General features: G+C 42.2%; 1 long non-coding RNA gene across 1 annotated transcript in view; it reads right to left on the bottom strand.

Moving 5' to 3' along the window:
* The window catches only part of LOC132369851 (uncharacterized), a 166,515-nt gene that overhangs the window by 122,105 nt on the left and 23,389 nt on the right, over window positions 1-21,021 (bottom strand). Inside the window, exon 2 of the long non-coding RNA XR_009504480.1 lies at window positions 15,764-15,854. This is a non-coding gene — a long non-coding RNA (uncharacterized LOC132369851). The remainder of the gene's footprint in view (window positions 1-15,763; window positions 15,855-21,021) is intronic.

Raw genomic sequence — 21,021 nt, 5'->3', positions numbered from 1 at the left:
ACCTTATCATATACGAAGGTGCCCCTGCTGGTCCATGAATACCCTGAGCTGTTTCCAGAGTGCTGACAAGTGAGCACCCAGCCCTTCCCACGCTCTCATTCACTGCCCCTGGAGACCCAGCACCCAACCTGCAACGGCCCCGACGAGCATCTTCTGGTCGTGGAAACAAACGGAGCTCAGGGCACCCCTGAGCACGGACCCAAGTGGAGACTTACGACCAGGCTGCATCATGTGCAGGGCCAAGAGCACGTGAAAATGACCCTGACGGCACAGGTCTCAGGCCCGTGAAGCCAGCACGCTGCTCCGTCAGCCTTTCCCTTGGAAACACCCAGAGGAGACAGGACTTGGCCACATTACCACCGAGGCCCAAATGGGAGACTGTAGGGAACCTTCCCAAGAAAGCTTCCTCCACTCACCCAGCAAACACTCCAAATCAGTATTCCCTCCTTCTTGGGTAAAAGAGGTCCAACAAGAGGGACTTCCCTGTCGGTCCAGCAGTTAAGACTCTGCGCTTCCAATGCAGGGGGCGTAGGTTCGATCCCTGAGCGGGGAACTAAGATCCCATATGCCATGTGGAAAAAAACCCAAAAAAACTCTATGCCTGTGGTGATAGCTACACAACTCTGTAAATATACCAAAAATCACTGAAGTGTACAAGTAAAGCAAGTGAATTGTATGGTATGTAAATTATAACTCAATAAAAATTTAAAAAAAGAAGAGGTACAACACGAGATTGCCTTTGAGAAGGAGTTAAATTAGCACTTAAATTCCTAAGTGCCCAGAGTCTCTAAAATTCTATTTTTTAGAAGAAAACAATTTGAGCGCTACCCTAGTGCTCAGATTTCTGGGAAGACATAGGAACCGACCCCTGTCTCTTTCCACATCCTCTCACTGCAGTTACTTTCCAGGGAAAAAAATGCACACATGTTGATTTCTAAAACTACGAGGATATCCAAACTTATGAAATTCTTCATATAAATATGAATATTAAAACAACCAGGACTTGGAAACCATCACCCTTTAAAATGACACAAAAAGAGGAAAATGTACTTAATACTTCTATAAATCCTAGGACGCAGTTGAACCAATCCTGTAAGAGTGGGTTTCGTATTGTTTGTTATTATCAAAGATACGAGAGAACCAAATTCAAGCCTTTCCAGTTTGACCTTTCTTTCCAATGATTTCAAGGTGCCATACCATGGGGTGGTGCAAAGTGTCATCTTTGTTAGAAACTCAGCTTCAATTTTTCTGAGGACTATGTGTAGCAGAAGCCCAATCTGAAGAATTTGGTGATAATTAGGGTACAAACATTACCTATAGGTCACCTCCTGCTAATTGATTCTATTAACAAAACTCCATGCAAAGTTCCAAAATATTTCTATGTAATTATGACTGATGGTCAGATAGCTAGAGAGATAGATAGATTCCTTCAATAATTATTTATTGAGTTCCTACTGGCCTTGCAGCATTCCATTTCATTCTAAAAATATAGGTATATAGAATACAGAAAAATAAATATCCGACAAATATACTGTATATATGACATACTTACAATCTAATAAGGAAATGAGTATGTAGCTAAATAACTTCAGTATGGAATTTAAAGAGAAACAGAAATAAACGGCATAAGAGGACCACAGATTTGGTGTTGCAGGAGTTCAGACAGGAGAGGGAATACTTCCCCATGAGGAGATCTTCAGAGATTGCCCACGGAACGACTACCATTGAAATATTCCTTGACGTACAGAGGAGAATGTGGAGCAGGCGCGGGGGTAGGGCCTTCCAGCCAAAGGAAGCAGCACCAGCTGGACCATCGCCACCCAGAACCCCGAGGAATCATCCAGGAAGTAGCCATCTGGTCTACCCCTTCCCGTCTCTGTTGTTTTTCCGAGAAATCGACCCTCGAGTCCCCTTCCTCCTCTCCCCGGCTCTCGGGAGTCTGGCTCCTCCTCCTACCTTCAACGGAATACGTTCTCAGAAAACGCCGCCAGAGCTCTTAAATGTCAAACATAACGGGCAGTTTACAATCCCAGTCTCACTGGCTCTCTTTGCTACGTGTTAGGTGACTAACCTCGTCTTCCTTCCCGAGGCGGCGTGACCCTGCGTTCTCTGGCTCTCCTGGCCCCTGGGACGGTTCCTCCTGTGGCCCCTGCACGGGCGCGTCCTCCGCCATCTGCTCTGCCGAGGCTGCCGTTCCCCAGGGTTCTGTCCTCCACCCACTGCTTTCCTCACTCCACACGCTCCCTGGGGAACCACAGCCATTCTCGCGATCGTAATTACCACCTATATGCCAGTGGCTCCTAAATCTGTATTTCCAGGCTTGGCCTCATCCCCTGGGCTTCAGACTCATGTATCAAAGCTCCACTTCAAATCCCACAGGCAACTAAAAGTCAACACGTTGGAAATGAAAATCATTAGTTTTTTTCCCTAAGATGTCACCTCCTCGTATATTTTCTGCCTCAGTTGGAGTTTGCCGATTTTACTCGCTACATAATAATTCTCAGATCTGCCCCCTCCTTCCTGTCACTCCTGCCAAGTCCTGGCTCGGGACCTTCTCAGCTCTGCCCTCCCCAACTCATCTCATGGCCTCAAACTCACCTCTGAACATCCAGAAAGAACCTAGCATCATACAGACACACACACACACTCGCACACATGTCTTTGCCAGCTATACATTTCTTGGGAATGGGATCCAATTTTCTTAACGTGAAATACAAGGCCCTTTGTGATCTCTCCATCAAAGAAGGGAGAAGTTCTGAAACCAGCCACTTGACAGCCAGTGAAGTCAAGGATTCACACATGAAGGATTTCTGGGCGGCACCAATGGCCCAAAGGAATGGAAAGAGCACGACTTTTCAGAGGTATTTGCCCGGCAAGACGTCTCAGCACCACCCACAGGGGTCAGTACAGATGCAGAGAAGGTGGACAGCAGGACTGACCCAGGATTCCCGTAGTGGAAAAACAAAGGGTTTGGGACACTGTCCAGCGAGCCACTGAAATGTAAGGGGATGGTCCACGGGGTCCAGGCTTGATGGAGAGAGTGAAAGGGAGAAGACAAACAGGTTGGCAGAAGACAATACTAGAAATAAAAGACTGGCAGTTTCAGTGAGACTTAAGAGGAATGAAGATCACAGCAAAGGGAGACTATAGTCAGGTAGGGGACGCCACCTTTATTCAGGTAAGACGGAGACAGAGCTCTTCCAGGTAAACACGATTGTAGCTGCGGTTGGCTTTAGCACACAGGTGGTGTGACGCGGAGGTGAATGACACCAGTGTTTGAGGAAAAGCCGTGACCCCTGAGGCTCGAAGGTAGGGTGAACATTTACCACCATATTCATTCCACTGGGTTATAAATGTCTATGTGTCTGTCCTTACCAAAGAGCTACTGGAGTTCAAGGACTATGAATTTTCAAGTTATGTCCCCAGCACCTAGCACAGTTCCTGGGACAGAGTGAAAGTTCAGCAAAGCATACAGCAAGTGACAAAGGCCTGGAAGTGGGGGATTCTGGGGCGTATGCAAGGAGCAGTAGAATCTAGCTGGTTCAGAGGCGTGAAGATAAAGAGTGAGAAGGACGTTGGGTAAATGTCCTAAAGATAAGGGTGTCCTGGGACAGCAGGCCGCGAGGTCATGATTTATGAGAAACGTGCATTTGGTCTTCAACCCCATTTCTGCCACAGAGCTCCTAAAACCCTTGGAATTTGTGTTTTCTTTTGTTAATGAGGTGGCTTCTGGAAAGCACCTAAGGAAGGGGCTGGTTGCCAGGGGAACAAACCCTGAATAGAGAGTTGGAACTTCCAGCCCCACCCCCTGATTTCTGGGGAAGGAAGAGGGGATAGAGGCTGAATCAATTGCCAGTGGCTTATGGTTTAACCACTCATACCCATGTCTCGAGCCTCCACAAAACGCCGAAAGGATGGCGTCTGGAGAGCTTCCAGGCTGGGGAACAAGACTGCTTCCCCATGCCCCCATGCTAGGCCCAGACTCCCTGGGGACAGAGGTCTTTGTTTGGGATCTTGCCCTTCACATCTCTTCATCTGGCTGCTGATTTGTATCCTTTCCAATCCTCTCTAATAAACCTGTGATCTACTGAGTAAACTGGTTTCCTGAATTCTGTGAGCTGCTCTAGCAGATTAATGGAACCCAAGGAGGGGGTCGTGGGAGCCACTGATTTTAGCCATTCGGTCAGGAGCACAGGTGGCACCCTGGACTTGAGACTGGCATGTGAGGGGGGCAGCCTTGTGAGACTGAGCCCGTGCGCTGTGGGGTCTGACGCTGCCTCTGGGTAGATGGTGCCAGAGCTGACCTGACTCCTACGACACCCAGCACGTGTCGGAGCGTCACCTGGTCCTGTGGGGAAACCACCACCCCAACACTGGAGCTGGGTGCAGAATCGTTGAAACCCAAGGAAAGCACACTTTATTTTGTCGTCAACTGGAAGTCACTAAAGAAGAAATGGAAGCTCATCAGTGCTATATTCACAATGATGATTAATATTTATGACCCTAAAGCAAGCACAATGCCACCTTCTCAATCACCAAAGAAGGATGATGTCGTGCTCACCACAGTAGTCCTGTCCCAATAAGTATATTGCTTTCTATTGTCATTCTTTGGAACTGGAAGTCTATCTTCTCCATTCAGATGATGGTGACACAGCCAAAGCTTACTGAATACTTTCTATGTATGAAGCCCTAGGCTAGGTACCTTCACAAATGCTATTTTGCTTCAATTCAAAAGATCAGTCTGATAAAACAGATCATCAGATTTCTAAATGATACTAGACAATGAACATAATATTTACATATCACAGGATCTCTTAGACCCAAAGATTCAAAGCCACATACAGGATTATGCAGAGTTTTTGTTTGTTTTTTAATGAAATTGCTTCTATTCAAAGGCTTGGTATATAGGTAGGAACAGAAATTCATCTTCTATAAATGGAGAAAATGAGATTCAGGAAGATTTAGTAATATATGAAAGGGCACAGAGAAAGAAGATAAGGAAGCCAAAGTTGGAACTGTCTGCAGATCTGAGTGGTCTTCTGTTGGCTCCATGATTTAGATGTAAACTTTACCAGCTCTTGAAACGTGATCTCCGTACAAGAGACAAGTGGGAAACTGGCCATTCAGCAAAACACGGTGCAAGGGAAGCAGGCTGCTGGGTGAGTTCCATCATTTATTACCACGCTGGTCCTGAATTTTCACACCTAATTAATCAAGCTTGCTCTGTAATCACTTTTCTACGTGTGCTGTTGGTGGATTTTACAGCTGCAATTTTAATGAGCTGCTGTTCCTTCTGACATTTGGAAATCTCATCTGGAAGAGAGATTCAATGGCTTGTAAAGACCTTTCATCTTACATGTTTAGCCATGTGGCTTTCCAGGGCCCTCGGAGCAAAGCAGGGGCGGCCACACTCCCCACGCAGCTGCAGTCACGCCAACACACGGCAGGCCAGCTCCTACGGCACTCCCAAACAGATGTGCTGGCAGCCCAGAGAGCTAAAGAGAATTAATACCAGTGATTGCAAACACCTAGGAAATAAACGGGAATGTGCAACTTGACTTATGAGAAGATGATATTTGAAAACCCAGAAGTTTGCATAAAATACTAGAAATTTTGGAGGCCATCCAATCTTAGGAAACAGAAAGTTATCCTAACTTTCTTAGGAAACAGAAAGTTATATAGAGAAAATATATTCACTACAAATAGGAAACAACAATCGAATTCTAGAAATATGTCAGCTACCAAGAGAGAGAAACAGTGTGAGAAGCAACATTTCCACTTACAAGGAACATTAATTAATATTCTATAGCCTATGTAATTCTTGTAATTACTTCTCTGAAATTGGGGTGTTTTGCTGAGAAAAGAGGTCCTAGAGGAAATACACATGTCCAAATACGTTATTCCTGTGTGCGTGGCGCGTGTGGATGAGGCTGAACGGGCATTCTTATTCCCATCACACCGCCCCCGACCAGCGCTCCAGGCTTGGAGCCTGGCAGTCACGGCTCCACCAGGCTGCTCACCCCAGGGACTGACGGTCCCGAGCTGGAGGAGGCACTCTGGAACCAGGACAACTGCCCGCCCCAGTACACTGCGGTGGAGTGGCGCAGCCCCTGAACGAGACTGATAAACAACTGTTCCTTTGAATCTCACAGGATTCATAAACTGCGCTTGTCATGCAGCTCTCTGCAGCGTGGTCTGATTTAATACTTCCCAGATCACACCCTTTTCCCTCTCGCACCTTGAACTATCTGCCTGTCACCTTAACTGGTAACTATTCACACAGCCTCCCATTCTCGATTTCTTCTCTTTGGTCTTCCTCAGTTCATCAACAAATGAAAAATCCTCAGCTATGAAACCAAACAATCGATTTTGGTTGCTAGGAGGGAAGACATCAGTCTAGAAAAACTGAAGCTGAAGGGTCAGAATTTGCTAACACCATTTCAAGCTCAGAGCTCTTAAGTATTCCAAGGTGCAAGGGAACTTTGCAAATAGTCTGAAAACAAACCGAATCAAAGGCCTGGCTCTGCAGCGGATGGTATTTCAAACTGGCACCACTGACATGCAAGGTTTTAAACAATACATGGAGTATTCTGTGTTGTGTCTGAAAAACTACACACACACACAAACATACACACCCAGGGCTTTCCTGGTGGCGCAGTGGTTAAGAATCTGCCTGCCAATGCAGGGGACACGGGTTCGAGCCCTCGTCCGGGAAGATCCCACATGCCACGGAGCAACTAAGCCCGTGAGCCACAACTACTGAGCCTGCGCTCTAGAGCCCACGTGCCACAACTACTGAAGCCCGCGCGCCTAGAGCCCGTGTTCTGCAACAAGAGAAGCCACTGCAACAAAGAGCAGCCCCTGCTTGCTGCAACTAGAGAAAGCCCGCGCACAGCAACGAAGACCCAATGCAGCCAAAAATAAAAATTAATTAATTAACAAAAAAGCACATACACACCCATAGTAAATGCATGGACTGTCTCTGAAGGAGACACATGGAAGTAGTGGCAGCACTGCCTCTGTGGAGGGAACGAGATGCCAGAAGATGGGAGAAGGAGGAAGATGTGCTTTGCACACTACATATCCTTTCGCCCATTTAAAATTTCATTCCGTGCACATATATGACTTGCAAAAAACAAAAACCTCCTTTTCAACGGCCGTTCTCACACCAACAGCTACGCCACCTAGTTCTCAGGCCCAGGTCCGAGACTGAGGCATGTGCTCCTTTGCCGAGAATGCCCCCATCCCACCTGCATCTCTCACCCAGTTCACACTCTGGACCATCCCCATTCATGAGGCTGTCTTCTGGGATGCTTTGGGGATCATCCAGTTAGTCCCTGGTTCTCAAATATCAGATGAAGAACTGGCTCAAAGTAAACACACATGCTTTCCAGGGTCTCCTTGCTTTCTAGAAACACAATAAAAACCAAAATCTTTTTAGAAGAAAACACCTCATATGTTTCTAAGTTTTCTTACCCAAAAGGATGCAGTTGCAAAGAGCTAGTCTGAAAACATTCCTTCCAGGTAGGTCTTTCAAAGCCACTGGGAGTGGATTGCTTCTTTTTTTTCTCCAACCCTCCCCATCCCACTGCCAACACCACTTTGCTCCGTGAATCACTCTACCATCCCCAGTTACTCCCTTCCCAACAGGATTAGGGAATCCAGAGTTAAACATTTGGTTGGTTTGGGGCTTGCAATGCCAATCTGTCCTGGGAGAAATTAGTTTCCAATCAGGGGCACCACGGAGAACTCATAGAGCAGCTGTACTTCCTGAGGCTGGTGGCAGCTGCCACCGTGTGCATTGATCCATAGGGATTTCCGAGTCTCCCCTAACAGCTCAGGAATTTTAGAAACTAACCTCACTATGACCAAACCATGAAATTACAAATTTAAAATTTGTCAAGAAACCAAGTCCTGGAGGAGACTAATGCAGCTCTGCCCCGTCTGCATCCTCTCCGTCGACACCCGAGCCTCAGGCGTAGGAGACCAAGCTGTCCACTCCGAAGGCATCCTGTCCTGGCTCTCAGAATCCGGGTGTAGATGGGGCGGGTTCTGGCCTGTCCACGGCCCATCCGTTTGCCGCAAGGGAGGCTCAGCTTCCTGGCCCACAATCAGGGTGGGGAAAAGCAGTCAGTGCAGACTCTGTTCGTGCCTTTGTCTTCTCCAGTCAGGTGGCTGCAAAGGCCTCCTGACTAGTCCTCATCTCTCTTTTCTCCACTCTGAGCATATCACTCTCCACACCTGAAAATCCTGTTAATGGTTGGCAATTTCCAAGATAAATTCCAAACTCCTTCTCATGGCATCTCGTGTCTTCCGTGAGCAGGATGCTGTGGACGTAATCGGCTCCACCAGCCAAAACCCGCCGCGTCCACATCGGCCACGTGGACCCTCATGCCACCCACTGCCCTCAGCGTCCCACTGGACCCCTGCTTCATCCCCCATGACCACATATTCAAGTAATTCCAATTCACCTTCTAAGATTAGAGACAAATATCGCATGATATCACTTATATATGGAATCTTAAAAAAAAAAATGAATGATACAAATGCACTTACATACAAAACAGAAACAGACCCACAGACATAGAAAACAAACTTCTGGTTACCAAGGCGTTAAGGGGGAGAGGCATAAATTAGGAGTTTGGGATTAACATATACACACTACTATGTATAAAACAGATAAACAACAAGGACCTGCTGTATAGCACAGGGAACTATATTCAATATTTTATAATAACCTATAAGGGAAAAGAATCTGAAAAAAGATATATATATGGATATATATATGACTGAATCACTGTGCTGTACACCTGAAACTAACATGACATTGTAAATTAACTATACTTCAATTTTAAAAAAGATTTAAATCAAATATCATCTCCCCTGGGAAGTCTTTTGTGATTTCAATGCCCATCTTCTATGCTTGCTACCTTACGTTGTAATTGTCTGTTTCGTGTCTGCTTCTGTCTGGACTATGCATTCTTTGATGGCGTGGCCATATTTAATCTGGGATTCCAAGAACCAAACACGGCACCTGTGAAGTAACTGACACTAAGTATATATTTGTTGACATTGAGTGTGACGGTTCATAGTTCTGGAGTCATGCTGATTTAGGTACAAACTTCACCTCTGCCACTTACTAAGCAGACTTGGGCAAGTTACTTAACATCTGAGTCTCAGTTTCCTCAGCTCCAAAATGGTGATCATACTACCTATTTTACAGGTTGTTGTTAGGATACATGAGCTAATACAGGTAACATGCTGGGCAGACAGAAAGTACTCAGCAAATGTCGTCTCTATTGTTTTGTTCAGCTATATACTGGCTGTGAAATCTTGGCCAAGTTTCTTGTCCTAAGTCTCACTTTTCTCATCTCTAAAATGGGGATAGTAATAGCTTTCAACAAATGGGATTACTGTGAATTAAATGTCATAATCCTTGAAAAGTACCTAGCATAGCACCTGGCAGGTAGTAAGAGTTTATGGTTAATATGCTGAAGAACTCTGAAAGGACCCTGTGGCTGGAGTTGACCCATGCCTTAGAAAGAAAGAATTAGAGGCAGAAACATGAGGCAAAGTGGAAAGGGAGTTTCTTTCAGGTTGTCATATCAGCTGTGAGACGCATTTGTCACCCGTACCACCCCCTGCCTATTCCCTCCCCCCAGACAAGCCAGGGCTGTTTAAAGTCAGATCAAATGACAAGCTGTACGCAAAAGGGAAGGAATAAAGCAGCTGAGAGGCATCAGCCAGCAAGTCAGCATGTGGGCGGAGGGGACCCTGGACCACAGTTTTCAGTTGGCCGTGGCTGCGTCCTGAATCCAAAGATCTTCTCTACGTTCCTGAGGCACCCGATTCCTCTCTTGGGGTAGGCTGGAAGAGCTCCTTGTTAAGCAATTGGCCACTAACTCACTTCCAGGTGAAGGGGGTACCCAGGGGGCTGCCTCACCTGCCTGTCTAGATGATTATACAAATGAAGGGGGTCGGGCTCTTTGGACAGAGCCAGTAGTGACAGATTGACAGCTGCCGGCTGGTAGGAGGGCAAGGGAGTAGGCAGAGGGTTCCTGAGAGAGAGAGGGATAGAGAGAGGAGAGACAGAGACAGACAGAGATAAAGACAGAGACACAGAGAGAGACAGAGATAGAGACAAAAAGACAGAAAGAGAGAGAGGCAGAGTCTGATGCTGCAGGATTATTCCTGACTCAGTGCAAGGGCAGCTCAGACTCAGGCACCACACACACCAAGCCCTTCATGGCAGGAATGGAAAGTACTTGCGCTCCAGCCCTTAAATAACCTTGACTGGCTGCATATTTGAGCAAACGACCCTGCTGGGAAGCCTGACCAAGTGTGCTTCGCTTATTTCCAAAACCCTTCTACAGAGGGGCTTTCCTGTTATTGCCACTCCAATCAGCTCCTTCTTTTCCTTCCTCTCACCAGTATTCGTTCTGGAGATTTTCAAGAATGTAATACACTTACTGTTTATATTCACACATTGTTATCATGAGACTACGTCTTGTCACTAATAATTTCCAGAAATATTTTAATAAGAACATAATTTCTCATTTAATGGCTGTGTTATGGATGACAGCTCACTTCTTATTGGACTTTTTCTATTTTTTCACTCTTTGTACTTTATGAAGTGACAAACAGCCTTGTTCATAAATTTTGCAACACCTTATTTTCCTGGGATACATCCTCCGAAGTAGAATCAACAACGTGAAATGTTAGAAATTTCTAATCTCCATCTTCGCTTGACACTTGTAAGCCTTGGCTCCCACAGCACTGCCCACAGAACAAACAGCATGCGGAAAAGGTCCAGGTTTAATTGCACAGGGCTCCACACCACTGGCTCAGCCCAGAGCACCATTCTTAACTTTCAGGCTGGTTAGTTTCAATACCTACCTCACTGAGTTTTTGAGAAAATTAAAACACATAACAAAAAACACACATGATCACTATCACTGCAACACACGCAAAGAAAAAACCTGACAAAACTTGATATCTATTCTTGGCTTTAAAAAAAAAAAGAAAAACCTATTAGAAAATTAGGAATAGAAGGAAACTTCTTCACCCTTAACTCAATAAGGAATGTTTGCCAGAAAATGAAAGGCCATCTAATACTAAATGGTGATACATCAGAACACTTCTCATTAAAGTAAAAAAGCTCATTTTCAACATTTCCAAACAGCATTGTAATGGCGACGGGGGGGGGGGGTCCTATATATGCAATAAGATAAACACTAAGAAGAAGAAAACTATTATTTATTAAATACACAACTGTCTGCCTAAATAGTCCACAAGAATAGGTTTTAAAACTATTAGAATCAACTGACAGCAGTTCACCAAGATGGTAAGATCAACATCGAAAGATCTGAAGCAACATTAAATTAGGAAGTTGTAGTAGAAACATTCATATTAAGAAAAATTATGACTAAGCCTTATATGAAATGAGTCAGACCTATATGAACCAAACCCCACGGCCTTACTGAAGAAAACAGAGACCTGGGCGCGTGGAGAGGCATGCCATGCTCCTGGACAAGAAGGAAGACGCCTTGTCATGATATTCTCCTTAAATTAGTGTAGGAACTCAATAAATTCTGCCACCTCAAAAATCCCTCTAAACTTTTAATGGGATGTTTAAGCTGATTAAAAAAATCAATCTTCATAATAAAACTGTAAAAATAGCTGACAAAATATTGAAATGAAGAACAATGGGTGGAGACTTGCCTGACAGGACATAGACATTTTACAGAGCAACTGTAACTAAAATAGCATGGAAATGCCACAAAATACCCAAATAAACCGTGGAGCCCATACCCACAATGGGGACTCAGTATATGATAAAAGTTATACATCAAGTTAGTGAGGAAGGCATGGATTCTTTAATAGTGTTAAAACCACTGACTATCAGTGAGAAGGCATTTGTTACATCTCTGAAAACACACAGGAAAAAAATAACCTCCAACAGATAAAAAGCCACATCTAGAAAGCAAATCATATGAATATTAAAAACGATTATAGGATAATATGTTCGTAATCATGCAGTAAGACCCCCGCCTCCCCGTGGACCCCAGATGCACAGAATTAAGCTAATTAAACTCCTTAGGGATGGCCCTTTATATCATTGATCTATGCAAGGTTTCTTCTTCCTATGTTTTCCCCACATGTACCCCTGGTCTTCCCTCCCACCCCCACCCCTCCCAGGCACCCACTGCAATGAACTGACATCACGGCTGTTTACACTAATGGTAGAAATGTGCGCAGGCTCTGCTGAGCTACAGCGCTGGCTGTCTCCCATGATGCCTCCCACTCTGTGCTGCTATATAAGCCTCCTTAACACCCATCACCCCGGCCCATCCATTCGCCGGGCAGTGACACTGCAGCGCTGCTCAGCCACCACAAGGAGGCCGCGGTGAGCACTCCAGAACCCGCACCTGTGCAGGCTCATGCACACCTTTCTCTAAGGTTCCCACCAAGGAGGGAGCCACCAGGTCCTAGACAATTGCCAGGATGGCTGCAGCAGACTAGTAGACTAGTCCTACTGAAAACGCAGGAGTTTGCCCATTTCCCTACATCCTTGACACCATGTAGTAGTATTTCACTTTTAAATTTCTGCCAATCTAATAAGTATAACTTTGTAGCTAATTGTTGTTTTTATTTGCATTTCTCTAACTTCCCGTAAGATTGAGAAACTTTTTACTGAGACTGCTGGTTATGTGGATTTCCCCTTCTGTGAATTGTTATCCATAGCCTTTGCTCATTTTTCTATTAGGTTCCCCAGTATTTTTTTCTGGTTGACTTGCGTGTACTATATATTACTCTTATCAATTCTTTTATCTTGCAACTATCTTCTATCAATCTTTCACTCAACTTTTAAAGTTATCTTCAGTTTCCCTCATTGATCAGAAATCCTTAATTTTTATGATCAAAAGTCTAGTTTCGTACACTAGATATGAAAAGAAGTGACCAGGGACTTTCCTGGTGGTCCAGTGGTTAAGAATCCGCCTTTCAAAGTAGGGGACAGGGGTTCGATCGCTGGTCGGGGAACTAAGATCCCACATGCCAGGGGGCAACTAAGCCCGTGCACTCTAGAGAGCCCATGTGCCACAACAAAAGATCCCACGTGCCGCAACTAAGACCCGCTACTGATCCAAAGAGGAGAGATGATCAATCTAGTTCCAAACAAATGCCTCTGCAACCAAAGACAATACTAAGTTGCAGACGGGAATATATGTCCATCTAATAAACATGTGAAACGATGCAAATTAAATTCAGGAGATGCCACTCTGTGCTCACATGACTGGCAAAGTCATAGGGTGATGTGGATTCTTGTGCACGACTGCCGGCTTACACTTTCTGGAGGGTAGTTAGGTGGTACCTATTAAAATTTAATGCATAGATAACACAGACATCACACACACGTGTGTTTATGTTCACTGCAGCACTGTTCATAACAGGAAAAATGAGAAACAACTAAAATGATCAATAAAGAAAAAAGTAAACAAGCTATGATACATACAAATTATGCACTTGTCTGTGTGAGTTACAATGAAACAGGTATTATACTTACGTGGACATGGAATGGTCTTCATGATATACTTATTGTAAAGTAACAGAAAACAAGTTGTAGAATAAGTACATGTTACCACATGAGTGAGCAAATGAAAAGAAAAGCCCACAAAACACAACTACATGTACAAACGCTACATAAACACACGAGAAAAGTTTTAGAAGTCGTCACACCAAATTCAAAAAAGTTTCCTTTGGTGAGAAGGATGGACTTGAGAAGGGGACCAATGGAAACTTTTACTTTTCCTGTGTTCGATTTTTTTAACAAAAAGAGTATTTTCATGTTCTACTTTTGTGAATAAAATAAATTTTAAGTGATTTTCTTAACAAAATTAAATGAGATAATTATGTGCAAGCCCTTTGTGAGCTGCAAAATACCATACAATAGCTGGGCATAATTAAGGGAAGATATAACAGGGAACACGATTTAATCAAGTTTTAAGCACCTCTGACATTAAAACTCAATTATTACAATTGCTGCCTAACTTATCTCTGGGTTCTGCAGCCAAGGCCAGAGTAGAAAACTCGAGAATGATGTTATTCAGCTTGAATTCTAAGATCCTAAGTTTCTTGGTAACCCCAGTTCAGGGTCAAGAAAATAGAGCCACATGCCAAAAGCAAGTCCCCACTGGTTTCTGCATGACCCGCAGGCCCAGAATGGCTTTTACATTTTTAAATGGTTAAAGAGAAATTGAAAGCAGAAAAAAACTTTGTGACAAGTGCAAAATACATAAAATCCCAACTTTAGTGTCCATAAATAAAGTTTAATTGGAACTCAGCCATATCGACCCATTTACATAATGTCTTCAGCTGCTTTAGTGCTACAACAGCAAAGTGGGGTAGTTACGACACTGCACGGACTGCAAAGCTTAAAATATTTACCGTCTGCCTCTTTGCAGAAGAAGTTTGCTGATCCCTTGCCCAGGTCATCTTCCTGGCTTAGCACCTAACTTTTTGGATTCTATCAAGCTTGGCATAAAAATGTGCCATTCATGCTGCCCCCGACTGAAGGTGCCAACAGCATTACATAGCTATTGATAATTTATAAGTACTGTCAATGTTCCTCCGTGTTCACATTTCTTTCTCATCACACCCTGTTCCACTTATCTATTCTAGGCCTCTTATACCAGAGAAAGGAGCTGTGTGCTGACAGAAAGCATGACTGGTCACCGTGAGTTCTGTTTCTACTCTTCCTCAGTTATCCACACCTTAGGGACAGTCTCCTGGTCCTGAGCGACAGAACCCAGGGCACCACTATGCACATTGCAGGTGGTGACCTGGCACCTGGGAGGATCCTGCCAGCAAACAGCCGGCCTCAGCAGCACCGCTCGTGACTGAGTGTCATGGGACCTCAGAGAGCAGACTGTAAGGCTGTAAAACCTGTAAGGCCCCTGCTCAGAATAACTCAAGAATGTGCATGCAAAATGTGGACTAGCCTTTTAGGGAGTCACAGACACCATGAAGCCCATCCTCACATTTCTAGGTGTCCACAGATCTGAGGTTTAAAGCCCCGACTTACAGAGCCTGCCTACAGAGGGATGGCAAGAGTCTCCCTGCCTCCTTATAATTCCGGAAACCTTGCATCTCCTACTTTGAGCACATAAAGGAAAAGTCACACACACAACAAGGCGTAAAGAGAGTGAAAATCCACTCAGTTCCACCGCCCACTGTCACCAGAACCCTCCTCTGTCTTCTTTCTAGATGGACTGGGAAATACTCACTACCTTCTAGGCTTCACTTGCTACATGAGAGAGAGGGGAGAGAAGAGTCCAGAGAATTGTGATAATTAGGTATAAATAAAACTGTCTAATGACAAACTGATTTAAAAGATTATAAAGAAAAGTTATTTTTAAGAAAAATTTTACTAAGAGTGTATATGTCATAAAACTGCAGGATAAGTAAAGAAGTACCCAGTGTGTCCACAGCTGGCTGTGCACCAGCATCACTTGGGAGAGACTTCCTAAAAAGCAGACTTAGGGTCCCATCCCAGCCCTACTGAATGAGAGTCCCTGAGAGAGAAACAGGTGGGGAGTAGACACATGTACATATTCATATGCATAGACATACACTTTTTAAACAAGATTCCCAGGGGAGTCTCCCGCGAAGCACAAGCCTATTGACACACACAAAGAAACCACAGAATAACAATATGCAGATGTGAGTACTTCAGCAAAAGAGTAGTGAACAAAGAGCCAAATACCTTCAGTTCTGGTCCTGTTCCTGCCTTTAACTTGCTGTGTGACCCAGGACAGATCACTTCACTTCTCTGAGCCGGGCCCTGCTTTCTTCATCTGAAAAAAGAAGGAAGAGAATAGACTAAATAATATCCAAAGGTTATTCAACTTCCAAAAATCTATGCCTTCTTATTCAGCATCATTTATAAGCCCTACTTAATGGAAAGACTGAATCAATTACAAGCAAATTCTAGAACAAAACAAGTCACAAAGCTTTGGATGGATGCTCAGACACAAGTTGACTGCACTAAATATAGAGGAAGCTGATTAAGGAAACAAGTATAGTATCACAAACAAATTTATCAGGCCCAAGAAGGGATGCTTTGAGGTGCAACATTAAACAATATGGCAGCGCACCCAATCATAAAGCCCCAAAATACATGAAACAAAAATTGACAGGGAGAAACAATAAAAGCTGAAGCTCTGAATACTCCACTTTCAGTAATTCATAGAACATCTAAGCAAAAGATCAATGAAAAAATTCAAGTTATGAACAACACTATTAACCAAATAGGCCAACAGACATCTATAGATTATTCCACCCAAAAACAGCAGAAATATTCTTCTCAAGTACACATGGAGCATTCTCCAGGACAGACCATGTGTTAGGTGGTAAAACAAGCCCCACTAAATTTTAAAAAGAACTGAAATCATGCAAAGTATGTTCTTGGATCACAATGGAATGAAATTAAAACAAATATCAGAAGGAAATTTGGGAAATTCATAAATATATTGAAACTAAACAACACAATCCTAAATAACCAATGACCCAGAGAAGAAATCACAAGGGAAATTAGAAAATACTTTGAGGTGAATGAAAATGAATACACAACATCCCAAAACTTAAGGGATGTGGTAAAAGCAGGGCTTAGAGGGAGAACTATAGCTATAAATGTGTATATTTAAAAAGAAGAGAGATCTCAAATCAATAAACAGATCTTCTTCCTTAAGAAAACAGAAAAAGGAGCAAATGACACTCAAAGCAAGGAGAAGGAAGAAAATAATAAAGACCAACATGGAAATACATGAAATAGAGAATGGGAAGTCAATAAAGAAAATCAACAAAAGCAAAAGTTAACTCTTTGAAAAGAATTGACAACTGTTAGCAAGACTGACCCAAAAAAAAGAGTGAAGATTCAAACTACCAAAATCATGGGTGAAAGAAGGGAGGTTACTATGAAATTTACAGAAATAAAAGGGATTATAGGGAGGATTTTATGAATAATTGTAAGTCAGCAAATTAGATAACCTAGATGAAATGGATGAATTCCTAGGAGCACACAAACTACCAAAACTGAGTCAAGAAGAAACAGAAAATCTGAATAGACCTATAACAAGTAAAGAGACTGAATTAGTAATCAAAAAGCTTACTGAAAAGAAAGCCTTCACTGGTCAATTCTACCAAAAACTTAAAGTAGAATTAGCATCAATCCTTCATAAACTCTTGCAAAAACCAAGAGGAAGAGACATTTCCCAACTCATTCTGTAAGGCCATTAGCATCCTGATACCAAAACCAGACAAAGACACATCAAGATAATAAAACTACAAACCAATACCCTTATGGAGATGCAAAAATTCTCAACAAAATGCTAGAAAACTACATCCAGTAACATATAAAAGAGATGATATACTATGACTGACTGACTTTTATCCCAGGAATGCGAATTTGGTTTAATATATTAAACAAATTAATGTAATATATTATAGTAATAGAATCAAGGACAAAAACCTCATGATCGTCTCATAGATACAGAAAATGTATTTGGCAAAATTTGACAACTTTTAATGATGAAAAAAACCCAACAAAGTAGGAATAGAAGATAATTCCTCAACCTGATAAAAGTTATATTTGAAAACCCACAGCTAATATCATACTTAATGGTGAAAGACTGAGTTCTTTTCCCTTAAGATCAGAAACAAGACAAGGATGTCCCTCCCTTCACTTTTTTTCAAAACTGTACTAGAGTTTCTAGCCAGGGCAATTAAGGAAGAAAAAGAAATAAAACCCATTCAGATTAGAAAGGAAAAAAATAAAACTATCTCCATTCACAGATAACATGATCTTATATATTTTTAAAAATCCTAAAGCATCTACTAAAAAACTATTACAACTAATACACAAGTTCAACAAATTTCAGGATATGAGATCAAATACAAAAAAAAATAAAAAAATCAACTGTACAGCCATCCCTTGGAATCCGTGGGAGATTGATTCCAGAACCTCTGTAGATGCTCAAGTCCCTTATATAAAATGGCAACATACAGTCAGCCCTCAGTGTCTCCGGATGTGGAACCCACAGATATGGACAGAAGACTGTATTTCTATACTCTAGCAATGTACAATCCAAAAGTGAAATTAAGAAAACTTCTATTCACAATAACATCAGCAAGAATAAAATACTTAGAAGTAAATTTAAGAAAAATAAGTGCAAGATTTGTACACTGAAAACTATAAAACATGTTTGAAAGAAATGAAAGGATATCTAAATAAATGGACACATATTCCACATTCCTGGACAGGAAGAATTAATATTGATAATATGGCAATACTCCCCAAATTGAGTTACAGAGTCAGTGAAATCCCTACCAAAATCTCAGCTATCTTTTTTGCAGTATAGACACACTGCTCCTAAAAATCATATGGAAATGCAAGGGACCCAAAATAGCCAAAAAATCTTGAAGAACAACAACAAAGTTGGAAAACTCGTACTTCTAGTTCACAAAACTTACTACAAAGTCTACAGTAATAACGACTATATGGTTTTGGCATAAGGACATATATATACATCAGTGGAATAGAATTGAGAGTCCAGAAATAAACCCATAAACCCAAAAGATGCCACCAGAAAACTACTAGAACTAATCAATGAATTTGGTAAGGTTGCAGGATACAAAATTAATGCACAGAAATCTCTGGCATTCCTATATGGTAAAAACAAAAAATCAGAAAGAGAAACTAAGGAAACAATCCCATTTACCATCACAACAAAAAGAATAAAATACCCAGGAATAAACCTACCTAAGGAGGCGAAAGACTTGTACTCAGAAAACTATAAAACACTGATGAAAGAAATTAAAAGATGACATAAACAGATGGAGAAATATACCATGTTCTTGGATTGGAAGAATCAATATTGTGAAAATGACTATACTACTATAGTAGTACTATATACTACCCAAAGCAATCTATAGATTCGATGCAATCCCTATCAGACTACCAATGGCATTCTTCAGAGAATTAGAACAAAATATTTTACAATTTGTATGGAAACACAAACGACCCCAAATAGCCAAAGCAATCTTGAGAAACAAAAATGGAGCTGGAGGAATCAGGCTCCCCAATTTCAAACTATACTACAAAGCTACAGTCATCAAGACAGTATGGTACTGGCACAAAAACAGAAATATAGATCAATGGTACAGGATATAAAGCCCAGAGATAAACCCATGCATATATGGTCACCTAATTTATGACAAAGGAGGCAAGAACATACAATGGAGAAAAGACAGCCTCTTCAATAAGTGGTGCTGGGAAAACTGGACAGCTACATGTAGAAGAATGAAATTAGAACACTACCTGACACAAATATAAACACAAAAATAAACTCCAAATGGATTAAAGACCTAAATGTAAGACCAGACACTATAAAACTCTTAGAGGAAAACATAGGAGAAACACTCTTTGACATAAACCACAGCAAGATCTTTTCTGACCCATCTCCTAGAATAATGGAAATAAAAAAAATAGACAAGTGGCACCTAATTAAACTTCAAAGCTTTTGCACAGCAAAGGAAACCCTAAACAAGATGAAAAGACACCCTCAGAATGGGAGAAAATATTTTCAAATGAAACAACGGACAAAGGACTAATCTCCACAATATACAAACAGCTCATGGAGGTCAATATCAAAAAAACAAACAATTCAACTAAAAATTGGGCAGAAGACCTAAATAGAGATTGCACCAAAGAAGACATAAAGATGGCCAAGAGGCACATGAAAAGATGCTCAACATCACTAATTATTAGAGAAATGCAAATCAAAACTACAATGAGGTATCACCTCACACCTGTCAGAATGGCCATTATCAAAAAATCTAGAAACAATAAATGCTGGAAAGGGTGTGGTGAAAAAGGAACCCTCCTGCACTGTTGGTGGGAATGTAAATTGATACAGCCACTATGGAGAACAGTATGGAGGTTCCTTAAAAAACTAAAAATAGAACTACCATATGACCCAGCAATCCCACTACTGGGCATATACCCTGAGAAAACCATAATTCAAAAAGAGTCATGTACCACAATGTTCACTGCAGCACTATTTACAATAGCCAGAAGCCACCTAAGTGTCCATCCACCGATGAATGGATAAAGAGGATGTGGCACATATATACAATGGAATATTACTCAGGCATAAGAAGAAACGAAATTGAGTTATTTGTAGTGAGGTGGATGGACCTAGAGTCTGTCATGCAGAGTAAAGTAAGTCAGAAAGAGAAAAACAAATACTGTATGCTAACACATATACATGGAATCTAAAAAGAAAAAATGGTTCTGATGAACCCAGGGGCAGGACAGGAATAAAGACACAGATGTAGAGAATGGACTTGAGGACACGGGGAGGGGGAAGGGTAAGCTGGGACGAAGTGAGAGAGTAGCATTGACATGTATACGTTACTCAATGTAAAATAGATAGCTAGTGGGAAGCAGCTGCATCGCATGGGGAGATCAGCTCGGTGCTTTGTGACCACCTAGAGGGGTGGGATAGGGAGGGTGAGAGGGAGATGCAAGAGGGAGGGGATATGGGAATACATGTAAACATACAGCTGATTCACTTTGTTATACAGCAGAAACTAACACAACACTGTAAAGCAACTATACTCCAATAAAGATGTTAAAAAAAACACACACACAAAAAGAGACATGTACCACAATGTTCATTGCAGCACTATTTACAACAGCCAGGACATGGAACCAACCTAAATGTCCATCGATAGATGAATGGATAAAGAAGATGTGGCACATGTATACAATGGAATATTACTCAGCCATAAAAAGAAACGAAATTGAGTTATTTGTAGTGAGGCGGATGGACCTAGAGTCTGTCATACAGAGTAAAGTAAGTCAGAAAGAGAAAAACAAATACCATATGCTAACACATATATATGGAATCTTAAAGAAAAAATGGTACTGATGAACCTAGTTGCAGGGCAGGAATAAAGATA

This window comes from Balaenoptera ricei, chromosome 8, assembly GCF_028023285.1.
Source record: "Balaenoptera ricei isolate mBalRic1 chromosome 8, mBalRic1.hap2, whole genome shotgun sequence".
NCBI classification, from domain to species: domain Eukaryota; kingdom Metazoa; phylum Chordata; class Mammalia; order Artiodactyla; family Balaenopteridae; genus Balaenoptera; species Balaenoptera ricei.
This window is presented reverse-complemented; position numbering and strand designations above follow the sequence as displayed.